Genomic DNA, 22,689 nt, shown 5'->3' with positions numbered 1-22,689 from the left:
TGAAGCCTCCGATGCTGCAGTTTTGTTTCCTTACTGCACAGCTGAAGGTTGTGGTGCCTTTAGAACGCTGTGTTATTCCCTAATAAGCCTTATCATGCCCTAATAATACCTTCTGAATGCCTTGGATGTGAGTGATTAGGCCTGTGCTTACACAAATAAGTGCCTCAGTGGTAAGATGTTATTTGCATGATTGTGGTCTGTAGGTGGAGAAGCTTCAAGCCTGTCATCAAATTACTTGTTCCAGCTGAAAAAAAAAACCAACAACTCGCTCTTTGTGGCTGTCACATCATCATCATCATCATAGCTTGCATGGAGCAATTAGTGTTATTTTGCAAGGCACTGGAATTCTGTCCCTTTTCTTCTCCCTGTTTTGCTTTATGGTGAGTGTGCTGGTTTTGTCTGGGACAGAGATGACAGTGGGAGGATGTAGCTTGGATTTGTGCTGTAAACAGTGCTGATAATACAGGGATTTAAAAAAAAATATTTTTATTATTTTTATTTTTTTTATTGCTGAGCAGTGTTTGCACAACAAGGCCTTTCTCTGCTCCTCTCACCACGCTGGCAGCGAGGGGCTGAGGGTGCTCAAGGATTTGGGAGGGGACACAGCCAGGACAGCTGATCCCAATGGATCCAAGGGGGCATTCCAGACTGTGTGACATCATGGCCAGCTTAGGAAGTAGTAAGGACACGAAGGAAGGGCAAGGGACACTCACATTCAGGGGTTTTGTCTTCCCAAGTGGTGGAGCCCAGCTTTCCTGGGGATGCCTGAACGCCTGCCCGCCCATGGGAGGTGGTGAAGGAATTCCTTGGTTGGTTTTGTTTGTGTGTGTGGATTTTGCTGTCCCTCTGAGGCTTTTTTTATCCCAACCCAGGAATTTTGCAGCTTCTTACCCTTCTGATTCTGTCCCCTGTTCTCCTGCTCAGGGGAGTGAGCAAGTTGCTGACTGGAGCTGAGCTCTGGAAGTGAGGAGAAGAAAAGCCAATTAGAACACTGAGACAAATTTAAGTTTTTTGTACACTTAATTTAAGTTTTGTGTATGCTCACCTTTCCCTGGATTCTGCTAATTCCCTGTGTGTTTGTGGACACCCCTATGCTCTGCAATTTATTTATTGCTTTTCTGGGAACAGAAGCAGGGTCATCATTTTACACTGGCCTTACTCAGGTGGAAATATAGGTTTCTTTAGTTTTAACCCTGCTCTCCCTTCACCTCTGACCCCAGCCACAGTGTTGGTTGTCCTCCTGTTTAACACTCAGGTTTTGTAATCAGGAATTGAGCCACACTCAGGGGAGATGGAGAATGAGCTGCTCAGTTGTCAAATTAAATTAGCATTTAGAGAAGTGTGGGCAGAGGTCACACGGAGCTGACCAGGCACCTTGCATGGTTGGCTGTCAAGGAAACTGGGGGAAAAAAAGGAGGGGAAAAAGGGAGAAAAGTGATTAATTCTGCATTTGGAGAAAGAGAAGGGGAAATGCTCGCCAGTCTGGGGAGTTCTGTGGGGGCTCCAGTGCTGAAATCCCAGGTTTGAGAGTCTTAGCACCACACCAGTGAGGTGTCTGGAGAAGGGAGATGCCCAAAGAAACCCTGAGGGGTTTATAAATATACAAAAAATATGTGTAGCTGGCAATATTAGGGTTGGGCTTAAGCAATTTCAACTCAAATCTGTGTCACTTCTGCCAGGCAGACTTTGAGTGTGGCAGAATCTTGGTGGAGACTGCTACCCCAAATCTGACTTTGTAAACCTGGGGGCAAGAAACACCTCAGAGAGCTGGTGCAGGGCTGGGAAAGGCAGGCCTGTGAGTTTGGTCCTGGGTGTGGTGGTGTTTGAGGGTCCCCAGGATGAGGGAAGAGATCAGAATCTTGACTCCATGTTTCAGAAGGCTGATTTATTATTTTATGGTACATATTATATATATATATACACCATATATATAATGGTATATATTATATGAAAAGAAAAAAAATTGTATATATTATAATAAATATATTTATTTAAAAAAATATATAATAATGGTATATATTAAATTAAAATAAAATATACTATATATTTTATTATAATAATGATGATATATTAGATATTATTATTATAGACTAGATATGATTATATTATACATTATATATTAATTTTATATTAAATATTATAGTAAATATTATATTATATTATAGTATAGTATAGTATATTATAGTATATTAAATTATCTATAACCTTATATATAATTATTATATTATATGATATTTTATATTACTATATAATACATATTACATATTATATATATAATATAATATATTAATATAATATATTATATTAGATATATAATTATGTACTGTATATTAATATAGTATATTATATTATATATTATTATAATATATCTTATTATTGATGATTATGATGATATTAGAACTATACTAAAGAATGAGAAAGGAGACATCAGAGGACTAGCAAAGAAAGGAATGAGTAATAAAATCTTGTGACTGACCAGAGAGACCGACACAGCTGGACTGTGATTGGTCATTAATTAAAACCAATTCACATGCTGGGTAAACAATTCTCCAAATCACATTCCAGAGCAGCAAAACAGGGACAAGCTGAAGCTTTCCATCTTCCCAGGAGAAAAGATCCTGGCAAAGGGATTTTTCATAAAATATCACAGTGACACACCTGTGCTTGATCACAGGTCTGCTCATCAGATGTGAACAGTTTAAACAGTGTTAAGGACTACTAATTTCACTTGGAAAAAGTCACAAAGATTGTGAAGGTGGTAGGATGAAGGTTTTGGAAAGATTTCCCATTCTGGTATTTTACTGAACTAAACACAACCTTATTTACATCCTCTATTCTAAGATTTTCTGATCTGTTCTTTCTAAGTTTGCAGCTGGAAATGAACTGGAAGGAAACTTTCCATGCTTGGTGTCTGCCTGTGATTTTGTTTTGGTTTGGGGTTATTTGGGGTTTTTTTGGGGTTGTGTGTTGTTTGATTTGTTTTTTTATTTTTTGGTTGTTTTTTTTTTTGGGGAGGGGGGTTGATACTTTGTTTGTTTTTAATGTTTCCGATAACAACCGATTTTACTGTTTTGGGGGAAATAGAATTGAGGGCAAGGAGAATACATTACTTTTTCAAATTTCAGTTTTCTTTCACTGAGCAGAGGCACTAGGTATCTCAATGTTATTGAATATGGGTCCTATTCTCCCCCACATTTGTTCATGGGGCCAGGAAGATGAAAAATTATGAGAGTTGATATTTTTTTTTTTTTCCTCTTTGGTTTCCAGTGCTAAGTGCCCAGGCAGAGTTTCTGTGATGCTGAAAGTCTTGGCTGTATCCCTTGTGCCCAAGCCAACAAATCTGGAAGCTTCCCTGTAGCAAGTTAATGCTTCTTTTGTGCATTCAGGTGTGCACAATTTACCTGAGCTGTACTGGATATCCTGGTTTTGCTGTTCATGCACTGGTTTATTGTAGGCATGGAGAGCTGGTGGTTCTTGACTCCTGTGACAGCTTAGAGCCTGTGGAATCTGTAGGCTTGGAGGTTGGACCACTGGAAAGCAAGAGAGCAGATATTGCACCAGGCTTTGGTTAAAAAGGCAGGTTTTGAGGCACCTGGAGTCAAAACAAAGGCAGCTGACACTCTGTTGTGCTCCATTTACAAGTTTGTAAAACTTCAGCTCTCCATCAGTGCCATTGTTAATAATATCATTTTTTCCTCACTTCTGGCCTATGCTAATTTTTTTTTCTCTCTCTTTTTTTTTTTTTTTTTATTTTATTTGAGATGCCCTAATTCAGTCTGTCCCACCTCGTGGTGCTGCCTGTGCAGATCGCAGGGTGCGAATCACCGGGCTGTGGCACACTGAGCTCTGGAAACAGATCCTCAGAGTCTGGAGCACCGTGTCCTCCGCTGACAGCAGGTGCCTGTGAAGGGTCTGTGTCATCCTGTCTCTCTTCTGCTCGAAGGACAATGTCCTGTCAGGGCCATTAGCTGCTGCTTTAAGCTGCGGTGGAAAGGCTGTGCGGCTCTGACCGTCACCTGTGAACCACAAAAGGGTGGAATCTGATTAAATCTGATTAGGTTTTTCTTATGGTCAGCCTGGCAGGGGAGGGGGGATGCACTGTTCACACAGAATTTTTTTTTTTTCCAGGTTTCAGTGGTGTCTCAGCTTTTCTGAGTAATGGAGGACATTGTTATTAATAGGGTGGAATAAGATTGGAGTCACGTATCGGAGCAGGTTGTGCTGTCTCCACCTTTGGAGCTTTCCAGGTCCAGCCTGGTTGAAGCCCTGAGTGCTCTGATTTAATCCTGTGGCTCACCCAGGATAAATGAAGATCTCCAGAAGTCCCTGGCTGATCCAGGTCCTCAAAATTAATTATTTTTGTCATGCAGCTTTACCATTCCAGTGGGGATTTATCTTCTATCTTAAGCTTGGCCTCAATTTCCATATCCTGCCCTTTCTTTTGTTTTTTTTCTTTTTTTGAAGTGTGGAAGCTGCCTAAACACCATTTGAATACTGAATTCTGCCACCTTCTCCTCATTTTTTAAGCAGACCTATAGAAATTAACAAAGCAAGCTTGTCTGACATCGTTACTTCTTTAAAAATCCATCAGTGGTGTCATGACAAATTAAATTAGGCCTAAATTTATTTCTTCCTTAGGTTCTGATAGGCAAAGAAAAGAATTTGCAGAATCAGAAGGAGTTATGTGACTTATCCAATGATGAATTGGACAGAAGGATTTTCTGAGCTGGCATATAAAATAGATGCCCTGGATTATTTACTGTGAAATTTTCTGACGTCTTTTATTGTTGTGGAAGCAGCTGCCCATTTGTTTATTTCCAAAACATTGCTTCCCCACCTCACCCCCTCCAGCTAAAAGCATATATTAGTGCTTGTGAAATTTTTCCAAGAGGCAAAAGTCCCCCCCAAAAAACCCCTTAATCACATGGCTTTTTTTTAAAAAACATTGCCCAGTTTTTTAAAGTGAATAGAAAATGTGACTGGAAAGCCCTTATTTTTCATACAGCTCAGGGATCCTGTTCAACCTTCCAGGGCTGGGAAGAAGTGAGTAGAATAAATCAATACACGAAACAGATTTCAATATATTTCAAATACCAAACAGATTTCAGTGACCTGAACCCCAGGCTTGCCCTGAAGAGAAAACCTGTGGAGTCCCTTGGGTGAGTTGCTGGAGAAAATTCACAGTGAGCTCAGGGAGCACCTGAAAATCGTCTGCTGAAATCATCCTGCTGGGAGAAGCAGGGAAATCTCCTTTCTCAGAGTGTGTTGGGTTTTCCCAGCCGTTCTGATGGGTGTGGAACAAAGCAGATGCACAAATCCAGTGCTTTCTCTTCCTGCCTTCTGCTTGGGGTTGGTCTCCTGCCTCCTGCTCTTTCCTTCCACTCTGGGACAGCTGTGATGGATCTGTAGGATGGCTTCGTTTACTTTCTTGGGATAAATTTGTTGGGGTACCTAAGTTCAGCTTTTAACACTGGTGGTTCAGGGGGAAGTAGCACCCTGGCATTTCTAAACAGAACTAATTTTCTTTTTTATGAAGTTTCACCTTTGGCTGAAAGTTAGAAAGAGGTGGAAATGCCTTCCACTACTTTTAACAGCTGGTACTGAAAATTTTGCAACAAAATTAGTCTTTCGCCACTAAAAAATGTGTCGTGACTCTGTTGCATCTTCTTGGAATTTTGTGCTTTATAACTTGCTTATTCCAGCTGTCTGAAAAGGAAAATAAGGCTCTCATTATCCTGACCCAGTCTGTCACACCACAAAGTGTAAATCAGTCCTGTTTATCAAGACTTTTAGGAGCCAGAAGGTCAAAGCTGCCTTTCATCCATGAAAATAATGCATTTAGCTTCTTGGGATGTGCTTGCTAAAATATCCCCCGACCCTTCAAGGCAGAGCTGCCTTCTCCATGCCACTAAACCACTTTGTTCACTGATAAATGGCAACGTGAAAAGGAACCTCCAGGTGGAAGCCTCTCTGAGGATTTGTCTGAACTATTAAGAGCAGGTTGGGGGTGGGAGGAGGAATTTCCATTCTGGAATGGGACAGCACCAAGAGAGGTACCCAAAACTCTGTTTCACTTCAAAGGACCCCCCCACCATTCTTGTACAATAACTCCATAAGCTACTCCTTCTTCTACATTGACAAATAGTTCAAACAGTCTATTTAAATCTGGTAAAGTTAGTACTGGAGCATTTGCCAGCTTTTCTTTTAGGTCTTCTTTTTCTCACCATTTTCATCCCAACATTATGGGCTCATTTTCAACTAATTTATCATATAGAAACTTAACTAATTTTGTGTGTCCATCTATCCATAATTTAGAATACCCAATTAATCCTAGTAATTTTCTCGCATCTGTTTTTGTTTTTGGTGCTGGCAATGACAGTATTCCCTGAATTCAGTCAGCACCTAATCTCTTATATCCTTTCCCAATTATATGGCCTAGATCCTTTACTTCTGGTTCCACAAATTGTAACTTCCTTTTAGATTCTTTTAACCCCTTTTCCCCTGGGAAGTTCAGTAAATTAACAGTTGTTGTTCGTACCTCTTCTTTCTGTTCCCCAGAAATTAATAGATCATCTGCATACCATCAGCACCTTTTTATCTGAGAGAAAACTGAGGGGTAGAAAGCAGCAGGTGCTTCTCAATCCTGTCCCCCTTCTAATGGCACAGGCTGGGCTGTCTCAGGCACAGCCCTGAGCTCATTTCAGAGTGCTAAAAGGGTCCTGACAAACCCAAATTGAACAGGTCTTACTGCAGTGGATGTGGAAAGAAATATTCTGGCCAAGAGGGCACTTTGCTGTTCCCCTGAATGGAGGCCCCGCATTTCGAGTGCCTGCTTGCCCACTCTCTGTCCAAATCTGAGCCTGAGCAGACTGAAAACAATCCTTTTGATGCCTGAAAATAACCTGAGAGGCTGAAAATTAACGTGCCTGCTTTTTAGACTTTTGTACACTGTCATGCAGCGGGCTCGTTTCCATGGTGCCTGTTTTCTGCACGGCTCTCTGATTTGTGTTAGCAAATTAAAAACCTTGGATCTGCTTTCTTCTCTTCCATCCCGGACCCAGTGCTGAAGATCACCTTTGAAGCAGTCAGTCTGATAATAAATGGAGTCTCCATGGTGACTTGCCGGGTGTAAATGATGTAATGAGGCAAGAAGGATGTTTTTCACAAACTCCCAGCTCAAAATAACCCAGGTGCCCCCCCCCAGATCACCTCACCGTGGTCTAGCCTTGTGAAAAGAAAAAGAGAGTAAAAATGGGGCTGTGATTCACACCAGCTGGTCCAGGGCAGTGTAAAGGACATTGTTATGTTGTCCTCTCATCCCTGCAAGTCTCCTGTGATCATAATGCAAATCTTGCTCACATGAGGAACAATATGTTCTTGCCCCTGAAAGAGGAACCATCACTTGGGCGACCTTGGCCAAAGTGGGGCTTTGTCACAGACACGTTTTATGAAAAATCCTTTTGCTAGGATATTTTTTTTTCTCCTGAGAAGCTGAGAGGAAAAGAAAAACAGTAATTATCTGCTGCTGTGGAATGCAACAAGTGCATCTTTGATTGGTCTCATGTTGTTGTTTTTAATTAATGTCCAATCAGAGTCCAGCTGGCTCGGACTCTCTGGTCAGTCACAAGATTTTATTATCATCCCATTCCTTTCTATTTCTCTCAAGCCTTCTGATGAAATCCTTTCTTCTATTCTTTTAATATAATATTAATATATCATTTTAATATTTTAATACAATATATATTAGAAAATAATAAATCAGCCTTCTGAGGCATGGAGTCAAGATTCTTGTCTCTTCCCTTGTCCTGGGACCCCTGTGAACACCACCTCAGGGCTCTTTGTGAGACTTCTGAGCTTAAATGGAGGTTTTGAGCATTGTGTTTTATACAAAGCTGGAGGGTTTTCCATGCCCAAGTGACAGCAGAGCCTTCGTGGGGATCTTGGTGAGGGTTTGGTGCCTTCAGAAAGTTTTCAGTTCTCTGGGAAACTTTTTTTGATAGTGGGATGCTCAAAATGAATTTTTGACAGCTGGGTCATTTGTCACTGGCCCAGCACTGGTGGCTTTCGTTGTTTATGGCAAAATGTAGGAAAAAATGCAGGTAGGAATTGGCTTTATGGGAGTTTTGGCTGACAATACCTGCCAGGAAGTCCCTTGAGTGACAGAAATAATAAAAACCCAATTTACATGTGGGTTTGTGGCTGTCATTGAGCCCTCACACAACTTTTCCCTATGTTGAGATGCTTATAAAACATTTTTATTCCTCCTCATGTCAATTTTTTTTTTTAATTTCTAGCTGTATTTGGAGGAGTTTGCAGAATAGTTTGCTTCTCCTCAGCATGACCAATCTGTCTTAGGCTGCTTAACATCCTGGGGGTGCCAAACCTCTGTTCCAGTCAAATCTGTTGAAAAATTCCTTCTGTAGCTGGGCACCAAGGACAAATGATCCAAATCTCAGCCCCAAGAGCACAAACCCCGTGGGCTAGAGAGAGAAAAACAAGCAGGGTGGGACTGCATGGGCTAAAGCTGGAATGGGACAATGAACTGCAAGATGCAAATGGAGCAGAACTTAGAAAAGTGAGAGACCCTGTGACCAGTTGTGCATTTTGTGACCATTTTGGTTCATCTTGGGTGCAGCCCTGGCTGGGCTCTTGTGCTGCCCAAGGTGGATCCATGGAGGAGATCCTTTTAATAAACCCTGTTTTATCCCTTGGGGAGGGAGTGGAGGTGGCTGAAGAGATCTGTGGGACCACAGCAAACCTCAATTTATCAGCTCCATTGGTGCAACTTCCTAGGAAACGAGGTTCTCTTCAAAAACCTGATGGAAAACCTCAAACCCCTGGGACTAAGCACTGAATCCTCAGTGGGATCTGTTCCCTGTGTGTTATTTTGGACACCTTCCTCCACACTGATGGGCCTGAGCCCATCTAACATTTAGATTAATAGACATTACTGAACAGTTCTTTTATTTGCTGATGGATATCTCAGCTGCTGTTGTTTTCCCAAGTGCCTTTCCAAGCAGGCCTTTATTAATTTTTAAGTTTTAAAGACACTGTGACCTTCACGCCAAAGCAGGGAATAATTTGTACTGAATTACATTACATTTTCACATTATATAATTACGTTACATTTTTTTTAATGTTACATAATTACATTTCAGATTTTTAAGATTTGTAATTAAAAAAAAAATAAAAATTCAGGTTTCCCTTAAAGGAAGGACTGGAAAGGGACTTTCCTCAAGGGCATGGAGGGAGAGGAGAAGGAGGAATGGCTTTAAGGAGAAGGAGGGCAGGTTCAGGAGGCACTGAAACAAAGACAGTGAGCCTTGGAAAATCCACTTCTCTTGGGCACCTCTTTCCAAAGCCAGAGCCCTGTAAGGAAGGCTGAGAGTAAATAAGATTAAATCACTGTTCAGTGTGGCAAAAGGAGCCACTAATTTTCCTTTTGCGGTAGAAAAACAGAGGATATTGCGAGGGCCAGAGCATCTGCTGACGCAAATTACCAGAGTTTTACTGGCCATGGGGTTCATATCCCATTAACCCAGCTGGGAATGTGTCCCTGGGAGATAGTTTAATGATTTACACCATCAACATGGAAGCAGATGAAAAAGCAACATTAAAAAAGCAATATGCTTAGGTCGATAGGTGGGGCATTAAAGGCCTACATTAAAAAAAAAAAAAAAAAAATTGGAAGAAGCTTTTACTTTGTTGCTGGTTTGGAAATGGGTTTCTAGTAGTGTGACTTTATGGTCAGGTGGCCTTTTCGAATCTGAGGGTTTTTGTTTGTAATTACTGGCTTTACAGATGAAATAAAGTTAAAAATAGGACGAACTGGAGCCTTGCTCCTGCAAATGCTCAAGTGTTCTTGTAAGCAGGACCTCAGAGTTCAAAGGGGTCTAAGGTCCTTATATGAGCAATCTGAAATGCAGAATTTATGTGTTTTAATTCTCTGTTTTCCTGAGTTGTTTTCTCCTGGTGCAACTTGGGGTGCTTTGTTTTGGAAATCAGACCAAGCACATCTGGAAATTCCTAGGGTAATCTAATTACCTGCTATATAAACAGCTTTTTTTTTACTCTTTTCTCCCCCACCTTCCCATTCCCCTCCCTCCTTCCCTCCACACAGTAGATTTCTTTGCTTTTTTAATTTTTCCCTTTCCTTTCCTTTCCTTTCCTTTCCTTTCCTTTCCTTTCCTTTCCTTTCCTTTCCTTTCCTTTCCTTTCCTTTCCTTTCCTTTCCTTTCCTTTCCTTTCCTTTCCTTTCCTTTCCTTTCCTTTCCTTTCCTTGAAATTTCCTTTCCTTTCCTTTCCTTTCCTTTCCTTTCCTTTCCTTTCCTTTCCTTTCCTTTCCTTTCCTTTCCTTTCCTTTCCTTTCCTTTCCTTTCCTTTCCTTTCCTTTCCTTTCCTTTCCTTTCCTTTCCTTTCCTTTCCTTTCCTTTCCTTTCCTTGAAATTTCCTTTCCTTGAAATTTCCTTTCCTTGAAATTTCCTTTCCTTGAAATTTCCTTTCCTTTCCTTGAAATTTCCTTTCCTTGAAATTTCCTTTCCTTTCCTTGAAATTTCCTTTCCTTGAAATTTCCTTGAAATTTCCTTGAAATTTCCTTTCCTTGAAATTTCCTTGAAATTTCCTTTCCTTGAAATTTCCTTTCCTTTCCTTTCCTTTTTTCCTTTCCCCTTTTCTTTCTCCTTAACTTTCCTGGAACATTTTCCTTTCCATTTCCCTTTCCCTTCTCCTTTTTCTTTTTTTCTTTTTTCTCTTTTTCTTTTTCTTTTCCTTCTCCTTTTTGTTCTCCTTTTTCTTTTTCTTTTTCTTTTTCTTTTTTTTTTTCTTTCTCTTTCTCTTTTTTCATCTTTTTCCTTTTCCTTTTTTTCTTCTTTTTCTTTTTTCTTTTTTTTTCCCTTTTTCTTTTTCTTTTTCTTTTTTTCTTCTTTTTAATTTTCCTTTTTTCTTTTTCTTTTTCTTTTTCTTTTTCTTTTTCTTTTTCTTTTTCTTTTTCTTTTTCGTTTTCTTTTCTCTTTTCCTTTCTCTTTTCCTTTCCCTTCCTTTTCTTTCCCCCCTGAGTGTTTGTGAAAGGCTGCAGTTACCTTCTGCCCAGGTGACAAGCAGCCTGGTCGGGCACCAGGTCACAGAGGTGCCAGGAGTGTTGCTCATCTCCTCCTGGGTGTGTCACCCAAAACGTGGGGTAAGTGAAACTCCCTAACGCTGTTTTTTCGGGAGCTGGCATTCCCTTTTTCCCAGGCTGGGGAGCGTGAGGGAATAGCTCCACCTAGGTGCACACGGCTTTCAGAACTTATTCATGCACTTCAGGCAAACAAATCGCCATTCATGGGCTCTGAATTACATATTCTCTTTGTTAATTAGTGTTTTCTCTTCTGCTGGTTATTGTTTTCTCGTTTCTCTTGCTAACTTATCCACATTTTTCTTGTGTCTTTTCATTATCTTTCTTTCACAGGCAGGGAGTTGCCAGCATATGTTGAATTGCCTTTGATAGTCTTTTCTTTATCTTCTGGTCACTCCACCATCTCTTTGGAGGGCTGTAAATTCTGGATTCCAGGTGTCCAGGGTTTTGCTCCCCCAGGCTTTCTTCACTGAAGCTTATCAGGGTTTAACAAAACTCAAAGAGTTTTGGTGATCTCATAAACTCACTCTAAAAATACCAGTCCGTGAAAAAAGCTACGTTCTGCCTAAAGTGGAAAATTACACTGCTTAACTGCTTGTGGATAAAATACACTGCTTATGATTAAGTGCAATAATTAATTTAAACCGTTAATGACAGAAAAATTAATGAGGGAAGCCATGTCATTCGCAAGCAGGTGCAGGGGACATTCCTGGTGCTGGGCAGGAAATATCAAAGGCTGAAAGGGGCTGATCCCCTGTGAAGGCTGAGCTAGAACAGAAGCTGGATGGAGTTAAAGAATAAAGTAGGGGTTTATTAAAAGGATCTCCTCAATGGATGCACCTTGGGTAGCACAAGAGCCCAGCCAGGGCTGCACCCAAGATGAACCAAAATGGTCACAAAAATGGACAACTGGTCACAGGGTCTCTCACTTTTATAAGTTCTGCTCCATTTGCACATTGCAGTTCATTGTCCCATTCCAGCTTTAGCCCATGCAGTCCCATCCTTCTTGTTTTTCTCTCTCCAGCCCACGGTGTTTGTGCTCTTGGGCCTGAGATTTGGATCATTTGTCCTCCAGCTGGAGCAGGAATTGTTTTGTCTCCCTGCTCTGTGCAGAGAGCTCACCATGCCCTCATGTGAAGCCCAGACCCACACACTAAAGCAGCACAGAATCTGAAAAATATAAAATCCAAACCCTGAGGCACCAGGGCAGTGTGTCTCCCCACAGCTGGGCTGGATGGAAACCTCCCTTTTTCTCTGCTATTTTCCTCTCACTGGTGCTCCAGCCCAGCTCTGTGGGGCTGGGCAGGGGGAATGGAGGGAGGAGGGGGTCCCTGGAATTGTGCCCTGGGCTGGCAGCTGACCAAACCTGTCCGAGCCAGGGCTGTTTGCACAGCTTTACTCACTGCTGTGCTTTGTATTCAGAAGCACCAGCACTGCTCTGAGGGTAGCTTCGTGTGACCCAGCCAAGGCGCATTACAGCTTGGCTGATCCAGCCCAATTAGCCCTGAATGTCAAAAGCAGCAGATTCCAGCAAGGCTGCTGTGAGAGGGGAGTTGCCTCCCCTGCTTCCCACTGAAGTTTTGTTGTGTGCCTTTGTGGGCCTTGCTGGGGGAGCAGCGTTTTGCTTCCTAAACCAGATTAGAAACCCTGCTCTTGCCCCTTCCATCTGCTGGGGGCTGCTCCCTTCTGTCTGGCTCTGACACTCCCCAGGCCTCCCTGCAGGTTTGCATCCGTGCCTCCTGCTTCACAGAGGTACACAGCAAACAAGTCCTTCATCTGACTCCCATTTAGGTTAATGAGAATCTTTCACTTCAGTGGCAGCTGAAGAGAGTCTTTCATCTTTCTTTCTCAGGAACTGGTTGGTCGAGGTCTCTTTTTGTTCTCCTTGTGCTGGCCATTGTCCCCCTCAGTCTCTGAGCACTTCAGTCAGCAGTGGACTGCTCTGCCTTGTTCTGGTGCTCCTATTCTCTTTTGGGCAATAATGATGTCTAGAGTGTTCTGCATGTCCCCATCTTTATCGAGGCTAAGTGGCAGAGATGAAAGGACAGGTTTTCAAGATGTGGATGAGAGTCTGCTGTGGTTTTTTCAATGTGTTTAGAAGCTCCAGAAACCACCACTTTGTTCCTGCTCCTTTAAACCCTGTAACTGTCCTGAGAGGGCCCAGCATTAAATAGGTTGAAGGAGGTCACGGGGGGGAGATCTGCTGCAGAGGGGGCTGGAGAAGCACCAGTTCCAAATCTGCCTCTGAATGTTCCCTCTTCTGAAACCTGGGCACCTCCAAACCTTGGGCTCCACCACACTGTAGTGAAGGCCACCAGAGAAGGACCCCACCTGGAAAAGCCACTCTCCTGAAGCACCTGGCACTGGGTGTGGGCTGATTTCAGCCCTCAAAGGCTTCTCTGCCTTTCCTCAGTCACCATTTTTCATGATTTAAGAGTCCATGAGCTGAGGAGATCCAAACAGAGTAATGTTTGCAAGGCCCAAAAAATTACAGAATGGCCAATGTGTGACTCTGACTTAAGGTTTCAGAGGCAAAGAGCAACCCAGGGACTTGTTCCTTTGGCACAGGGATGTGACAGAGGCAAACAAAACACAACAAACCAAACCACAACACGTCTGCAAACTGCTGCCTTGTTGACACAACATAGCCCCATTTCAACCCAGAATATTTTCTGCTTTTCTGGCTGCTCTGGGGGTGCCCAGATATGCACACTACAGCAATTAGGTGTGCCAGCAGTTATTTGTGCCTCCAAAAAATGGAGCCCTTCATTAAGGCCTGGCCTGGGATGTCAGAAACCAGCAGTTCACCTGGAATCTTTGAAGTCTCTGAATGTTGAAAGTCTAGCAGTAATAATGTGTAAACACATGAACGCTTCCCTAGGATGTCACAACCACATGAAGGGCAGAATGAAGCGTGTTGGTGAGGCTGCAAGAAGTAGCAGGACAAAAGTCTGAAGATTCTGGCTGCACATCTTTGTAACAAACATCATTCTTTTCATAGAAATTGCGTCCCTTTGACCGAATTTTTTAATTTCCCCTCCCCAGTTACTCTGGTGCACATTTCTGGCACTTGGGAGAGTGATTGAGTCACTCAGATTACAGAGCAGGACTGGTGTTCCCTGGGCTGGGCATGTGACTGGTCATTTAATAATACCTTTTGTACTAAAGTGTTGCTGAATGATTGCTTGAAAGGCTCACGAAATTATATCCTTGCACCTTGGCTGACAGGGAGGAAGAGATCATTAAAATAATCTCTGCGGTATGGCAATGATCAGGCTTGGCTCCACAAACTGCTGTATTAGAGAAGAGGCTGAAATTTAAAAAAAAAAAACCATCCCAGGAGCTTCCATTGTTCAAAGAGAGTTCGTGGCTCATAAAGCAAAGGACATTTGGAGCAAACACAGTATATAAATAGATATATATATATATAAATATTTATATTAATATAAATATATCTTCACATAATATAATACATAATATACTAATATATTATATAAAATATTATATGTAATATATAATTTATTTTTATTATATTATATAAAGCACTATATTATATTTGTTATTTATATTATATTATATTAATATACAAAATAAATTATGTACATAAATACATAAATAAATAAATATATTTATATATAAATAGGAACACTGCCATCCTGAAGATCTTTTCCAGTTGACAGCAGACAATTAATTATTGCTGAGCCTTTAACAAAGCCATCTGCAGAAGGTGTTATGCCCTTTGCCAAATGATACTGATGAAAAGTGAAGCTTTGAGTCTTCCCAAAAGGAACACTTGGAGGCTGCCAGTCAGACACCCATAAGTTCTGATAGCTAGCAAATTTACTGCTTTTACAGCACTCCAAGATGGGGACAATGAGGTTTTTATACAGAGCTGAGACCAAAATGATGCTTAATGACCTGTGGCAAGCAGCTGTGGTGTGATCTCCTTTCCATGTGCTCCCTGTTTGTTGACTTTGATGGACAGGGGAGCAGGGGAGTGGGATCTTAATGCTAGATAATCCACTCTTTTCAGGACAAGAGTCAGGAGCAGAAAAGGGCTTTGATCCAGAAAGGTTCTCGTTGAATTTTCCCCTGTGAGAGCTCAGAAGCAGATGGAACAAAGCATGCACGTGAACGTGGCCTGGCTGCTCTCTCCTGTGTGCAAAACCACACAGATGCCCCAGGCTGGAGCAGCTCTGCTGTGGACACAGGCTGAGAGAGGTGGGAAATTTCACCTGGGAAAAAAAAGGTACCAGGGGAGACCTCAGAGGCCCTTCCAGTGCTCAAACAGGCTCCAGGAGAGCAGGAAAGGAATTGTTTTACAAGGGCCTGGAGGGACAGGACAAGGGGGGAATGGCTTTAAACTGGGAGAGGGAAAGGGTTAGATCAGACTTTAGGAAAAAATTCTTCTCTGTGAGGGTGCCCAGAGAGGCTGAGGCTGCCCCTGGCTCCCTGGAAGTGTCCAAGGACAGGTTGGATGGAGCTTGGAGCAGCCTGGAATAGTGGAAAGTGTCCCTGCCATGGCAGGGATGGAATGGGATCATATTTAAGGTCTCTCCCAACCCAAACGATTCCACGAGTCACTCATGCTGCAGGCACAGAAGCTGGGTGATATCAGTGCTCACCTCCACCACTCGTTTCCTGTGTATTTTGGGGTAAGCCTTTTGCCTTTCCAGAACAAGGACTGATGTTGTTGTGTTTCTGAGCCTGGGGTGAAATTCCTTTTAAGTGGAGAGCTGCCCTGCTTTAATTTTGTTGTGTGGGTGAGATATAATCCTCAGAAGAATGAGCAGTCCTGTGCTTACTGCCCAATGGCCATTAAGGTCTCCAATTAATTGCAAAGCCAGGTGGTGCTGAATAAAAAATGAAATCTGTGAGGTGTTACCAGAGCTGAGCCAGTGAAACATTAATTTTATTTTCCCCTGTGCATTCCCTGTGCAGCACAGGGGGTTGGACTTCATGGCTCCATGAAGTTTCTCTGACCACAGACACCCAAATTTCTGTGGCCTATTTGCTGGGGAGAGGTTTTTGGGAAAATTGAGCTTCCTGTGAAAATCTGAAAGTTTTTGTTGGTTTTTTTTTTTTGTTTGTTTTTTTTTTTTTTTTTGTTTGTTTTTTGTTTTTTGTTTTTTCCCAGAAAAGAGACATCCTAAGGGCATTAATTTGCAGTTTGTAGCTGGGGTTACAGTTTAGGACACAAGAAAGGAAAGTGTACAGCATTTTGCATGACAGGGTGAAGTCTGTAAGTAAGAATTTAAATCCATTAAATTTAGAAATTTACTATTTTCACTATGGAGCAGAAATTCAAAAAAATTGTTTGGATGGATTTTACCAGAAGGTACCAGACACACGCTTCTGGAAAAATCTTAAGCCACAAGTATGTAACATCCTGAAAGTCATGTATCACTTTTGAAAATGCAGGATTAGGGCTTCTGGGCTGTTCAGAATCCCCAGGCCCACACAGAACTGGGAATCAGAGGAACTGATCAGCATTGCAACAACAGACTTTCTGCTCTCCTGACAAGAATTTTAGGCTGAGTAAAGGTATCACCCTTCTCAAGAAGATAAATTATGGCAGGTACCACGTATGAAGACCCAGGTACTTGATTTCTGAGATTTAGACGTGGGATCCTTGCAGGCAATCCATGCAATTTATTGCAGGAGTCAAACATCCCATTTACTGTGTCCATGCCAACCTGACCTGCTGTAGGCAGGTAATTTCTTCCTCTTCATGTGTATAAGTAGTCTGTGGAGTTTTTTTGACTTCTCAAAATACATTTCAGCTGTATGCTGTATATGACAGCATATTTCTTCTCAAGCACCAGGTCCTGGCTGGTGTTAATTTCACCTGTGTTTATCTGAACTCAAGCACTGAATGCTCGTTAAAGAATTGGAAGGCATAAATGGGAAGAAAATAAATATGTGTTGTTTATTCAGAATTCTGGGGTAAAATAAGCCACTGTCTTTAGATGACAACAGGCAAATCATATGAATTAGCCAGTTTTGCCTTGCTAGCAGCTGTCCCTGTTGGCAGGCATAGCAAAAAATTGGTGTTTTATGGCGTCTGATGCCTCCTTCGTGTGCCAGTGTCTGTCCTGAGCTGTGCCTCAGCCACACTGGCTCCTGTTCTCCCTCTGCCCCTTTTCCCACAGCTTTCCTGTAATTCCCAAGCCCTCCTTGCTCATTTGTCTCCTGAGCTCCTTGGGGTGTGAGTGAGCTGTGAGGAGGCATCAGGCAGCATCTCCCGCTGACTTGGACTCTCTGCCCAGGGACGGTTCCCATTTTCCAGCTCTACAAAGATGCATTTTTGTTTAACTGGTTTCTTCAGCTCATCCCCCTAAAGATGACCCATCTTCCTCAGGTTTTCCTGCCCTGACGGCCTGTGAGTCATGCCCTGTGGAGCTCTGATGTCCTTGCCTAGATAGCGGGGCAGTCAAACAGAGCAGTCAAACAAAACAAGATTGCAACAAGGATTTCATCTGGGGGTGTTGGTAGCACAGACCCACACGTTTCTCATGATCTCATCAGCAGCTGCAGAACCTGGAGGACCTGCCACCTCCAGTGGAGAGTGTTTATTGTGTTTATTCACTCCACGTCTTCCCCCTCTGAAAGTTACATCATGCGAGGCCTTACAACAGGCCGTGGGGTGAAAACCACCCTGGAAAATCCGAGTGCATCAAGGCAGAGCAGCACCCTTATTGAAATGAAGTGTTGGTTTCATCAGGTGTGCTGGCTGGTTTTAATTTCATCGGTTTAGGCCCTTGCCAGTGTGTCCCAGACACCACTGTGGCTCTGCTGCCTGAGGGGAGGCACCACTCTGAAGAATTCCAGGGAGGAATTCTGCAGATTCTTACAGAGTTAGGCCAGGTTTGTAGCTCCTTTAGGCACAAATATCCCCACACCAGGCACTTCCCTTCTGCTGCAAATGCCCCTGGATCAGCTACAGATGACATCCTGGTGTTCATCTGTCAGGACCCAGGACATCCCTCTGTCTGTCCAGAGCAGCCAAGAGCCCTGCCAGGGGGCTCAGAAGCCCTGGCACAGAGCCCAAAACACCTCTGGGTTTGATTATGACCCGTGGAGCAAATTACCAACCTTAGATGAAGATCAGCAAGCCACAACAGTTTAGGTAGAATAATAGTGAAGTTATCATGGGGTGAAAAAGAAGATTTTGGGCTTTCTAGAATGGGGGTTCAGGGGGCAAGATGGAGGGAACTGGGTGTGTCCAGCCTTTCTCCTTCTTCTTCTTGGCCTCCATCTTCTGCTGTGATGTTGGCACTTTTAGAATGGTTTAGAGTAGAAGCTCACTGTCTAACATAGGTGATAGGTATTGGAAAGTAATTGTAAATGTTGTACACATAGTTTTTAGTATAAAGATGTAACACCACCCCAGGGGCAGGCAGAGTGCCTTGGACTGTCCTGCTGGATGGACCTCGGCAGGACAGGAGAAAGAATTTTATAGATAAGATGCAATAAATATCGAGAAATAAAGAGTCCTGACTCCTTCTTCAAGCACCAGGCTGGGAAAAGAGACTTCGGAACTTTCCTCAGAGTCGCTCTGAGCAGCAGAGATCCCGACATTCATCCACCCTCCTAGGCTGGCAGTCACTGATGCCAGCGCTCTCCCGGTGTCAGAAAGGGCCTTGCCAGTCCCAAACTGTCCCTGTGGAATGTGTGGGATTGCCAGGGACAGGCTCCTGGAGGCATTCCCCAGCCTGTCTGTCTGCAGGGCTTGGCTGTGTCTGCCTCTGTGTGTGTGTGTGTGTGTGTGCAGGGTCACAGGAGGTGCTAAACCCTGCTTAATTCCATCAGTGCTGCCACATCTGAAATTCACCCAGCAAACAGACTCTGGGCTCCTCTGCTTCTTTTTTTGTGCTGCGTTGTTTTCCTGCTTCCTCCAAGTGTAATTCTCTCTTTCCAGCCCCACTGTAGGGGGAAAAACAAAAAGCTGAAATGTCATTCATAGCTAAAGCTTAGTGAACTGTCACCATGATATTGTCTGAAAAATCCCCTCACCAGGATTTCTTCTCCAGGGAAGCCGGGAAGCCTCAGCTTCTCCCTGTTTTGCTGCTCTGGAATGTGATTTGGAGAATTGTTTACCCAGCATGTGAATTGTTTTTAATTAGTGGCCAATCACAGCCAGCTGTGTCAGGACTCTGGTCTGTGACCAGGTTTTTATTATCATTCTTGTTTTAGCCTTCTGATGTATTCTTTCTCTTTCTTTAGTATAGTTTTAGTATATAATAATATACAATAATGTAATATAATGTAATATAATGTAATATAATGTAAGATATATGATATGATTAATATAATATAATATAATATAATATAATATAATATAATATAATATAATATAATATAATATAATTAATATAATATATCAGCCTTCTGAGAACTTTGAGTCAGATTCTCATCTCTCACCTCGTCCTGGGACCCACAACAGTGAGCCTCTTTTGCAATCCTGTGAGATATCGTCTCATGACACACATCAGTTAGCCAAACTGCAGAGAAAGAAGTCTCTACAACATAAATGAGCACTTTTTGCAGCCTTCTTTTAACTCATAATAACCCTGCATCAAGGAGCAGGTGATGTAAACCACATAATTAAGGCCAGAGAGAGGTAGGTGGTGATACCCAAGGACTTCCAGTCCTTGGAATTTGGAATATTATATTATATTATATTATATTATATTATATTATATTATATTATATTATATTATATTATATTATATTATATTATATACATTATATTATATTACATTATATTATGTTATATTACTATACTAATGAAAGAGAAAGGAGACATCAGAAGGCTAAAACAAGAATAATAACAAAAACCCATGACAGACCAGAGCCCTGACACAGCTGGCTGTGATTGGCCATTAATTAAAAACAATTCACATGCTGGGTAAACAATTCTCCAAATCACATTCCAGAGCAGCAAAACAGGGAGAAGCTGAAGCTTCCCAGCTTCTCAGGAGAAGAAATCCTGGCGAAGGTATTTTTCAGACAATATCATGGTGACAGTTCACTAAGCTTTAGCTATGAGTGACATTTCAGTATTTTTTTTCCCCCTACAGTGGAGCTGGAAAGAGAGAATTACACTTGGAGGAAGCAGGAAAACAACGCAGCACAAAGCATTCTTTGTGATCAGCATCTGGCAGCACCTGGGGGCAGATTCTCCCAGGACATCTTTGGGAAACCAAAGCACTGATTTAGGTGCTGAGCTGCTTTGAAACTGGTTCCCAGAGGAAATCAGGGACCAGGCAGTCGTTCTCTGGCTGTCTCTATCCCTCAGGGCTCATCCCTGGAAAACTCCTGAGTCCATTTTGCTACCCAGGGGTGACCCAGCAGCAAAGAGCCATGCAGTGTGAGAGCTCTGCAGGGTAAATGGATTTTCACACAGCGAGGTGGAAGGGCTGGTAAAACTGTCCCTTAACCACTGGGGAGGGAATCAGCACTCCTGGTGTGAATCAGCTTCTGTTTGTTCAACGCCAGGGGTCAGGGAGTGTGAAGAAGGGGGTGCTGTCACAGATGCCTTTCTGTGCTACCTAAAAACAGAGGCCAGGCAAAGTTAAGAAAATAAAACCTGGTTATATTAATTAAAGGGCCTTCAGGTACGCTTTGGGCAGACACAGCCCCTCCAAGGGCTGCACCCAAAATGGACAATGGGTTTTTATACTTTTATAAGTTTGGTCCATTTGCATTTTGGGAGTTCATCTTCCAATTACAGCTTCAGGTCAATGCCCCAGGTTTTGGCTTTTCTATTTTTCAGATTCTGTGCTGCTTTAGTGTGTGGGTCTGGGCTTCACATGAGGGGATGGTGAGCTCTCTGCACAGAGCAGGGAGACAAAACAATTCCTGCTCCAGCTGGGGACCAAGGACAAATGATCCAAATCTCAGGCTCAAGAGCACAAACCCCGTGGGCTGGAGAGAGAAAAACAAGCAGGGTGGGACTGCAGGGGCTAAAGCTGGAATGGGACAATGAACTGCAATGTGCAAATGGAGCAGAACTTATAAAAGTGAGAAACCCTGTGACCAGTTGTGCATTTTGTGACCATTTTGGTTCATCTTGGGTGCAGCCCTGGCTGGGCTTTTGTGCTTCCATGGATCAGGTGGATCCATGGAAGAGATCCTTTTATTAAATCCCTGCTTTATTCTTTAACTCCATCTAGTCTGTGTTCTAGCTCAGCCTTCACAAGACATTAAGGTAATGAAGTCATTTACCCCCAAAAGTTTGCCCCTCCCCAAATAAATCACTTTTGTTTCCATCTCTCAGGCCTGAGGCAGCAAGGTGTCCTTAATTCCCCGGCCTGGAGAGGAATTTTTGTGTCTGCCTGAAATGTGAAATCAGCATCCAACACTCTACATGGAACTTAGAGTTATACACTAAAGAATTGCAGGATAACAAATACATGAAAAATAGAAAAGCTAAAATCCTAAGGCATCATCACAGGAAAAGGGAGCAGGAGGCAGGGAAGGAATCATTCAGGTCAGCTCAGCCCACACCCCTGATCTGTGGTCCAAGGCTTTACCACCTCCTTTACCACCCTCAGTGGTGAGGAGATTCTAAATAAAACAGCCCAAAAGGATAAAGGGAGTCTGTGAGACCTTTACATCTTCCATAAAATAAGATGCGGACACTCATAAAAAAATTAAAATGAGGTGTGTCATCAGGGTGTAATGTAATTGTAAAAACCCAATCTTTTAAGTTAATAATTAACAATTTTCAATTTTTAGGGATCATTGTGGGATTAAGAATTTTGGGTTGTTGTGCATTCATGAGGGTCATTATTGTATTGATAGTTTTTAGATTTTGTAAAAGTTTTTATCTGTTAGTTTTTTTAAAAAAAATCATAACTACTGGGGTGTTTTATAGGTTAGTAGAAGGAATTATATTTTTTAGATTTAATATTTTTTTGATTAATTTTTGTGTTTGTTGTAGGTGGTTGTTTTTGTTATTTTTGGTTTTTTTGAGGGGCCACTGAGGAACTCATAGAGGAGTATTTGTATTTCCTGTGAGTTTAAGTTTTGGTTGTACATCAGTGACCCCTTTTAAAAAAACTGTGATCAAAATTAGGGTTTTTTTTTGGTATTTTTAAATTTTTATTTCATTTTAAATGTGGACACTTGTGCTGTGACACTGGAGCATGATCTGCACTGGGAGGATCATGAGGGACTGCATGGCACGGGTCACACTTCTCCCAGGTCCTGCTCCCTTCCATGAATTCCTGTCCTCAAGTTTCACTGGGCACATGTGTGGTTAGAGGATATATTTTAAGCTGAATACACTTGATCCCATACCTTTCTTACAGAAAGCAAGAATTTGGCCAAAGCTGCAAAAATACAAATTAAACTTTTTTTTCCCCCCCACCTTGGACTATCCAAAAGATGAATCTGAAGAAGAGTTCAGGGTTCTGGTGTTCATGTGGCTTTTGATGTGTTTGATGGTAAAGTGTGTGGTAATCCCCCAGGAAGGTCTTGCTGTAATAAATGCAATAAAAATAGCATTGTTCTACATATTTTGCCATAAAAGAACATATCTCAGCCTTATATTTCTACCAAATCCTGTT

This window comes from Agelaius tricolor, unplaced genomic scaffold (assembly GCF_023055355.1).
Source record: "Agelaius tricolor isolate 1412-34295 unplaced genomic scaffold, bAgeTri1.0.p SCAF_53, whole genome shotgun sequence".
NCBI lineage: Eukaryota > Metazoa > Chordata > Aves > Passeriformes > Icteridae > Agelaius > Agelaius tricolor.
Note: the sequence above shows the minus strand (reverse complement) of the source record.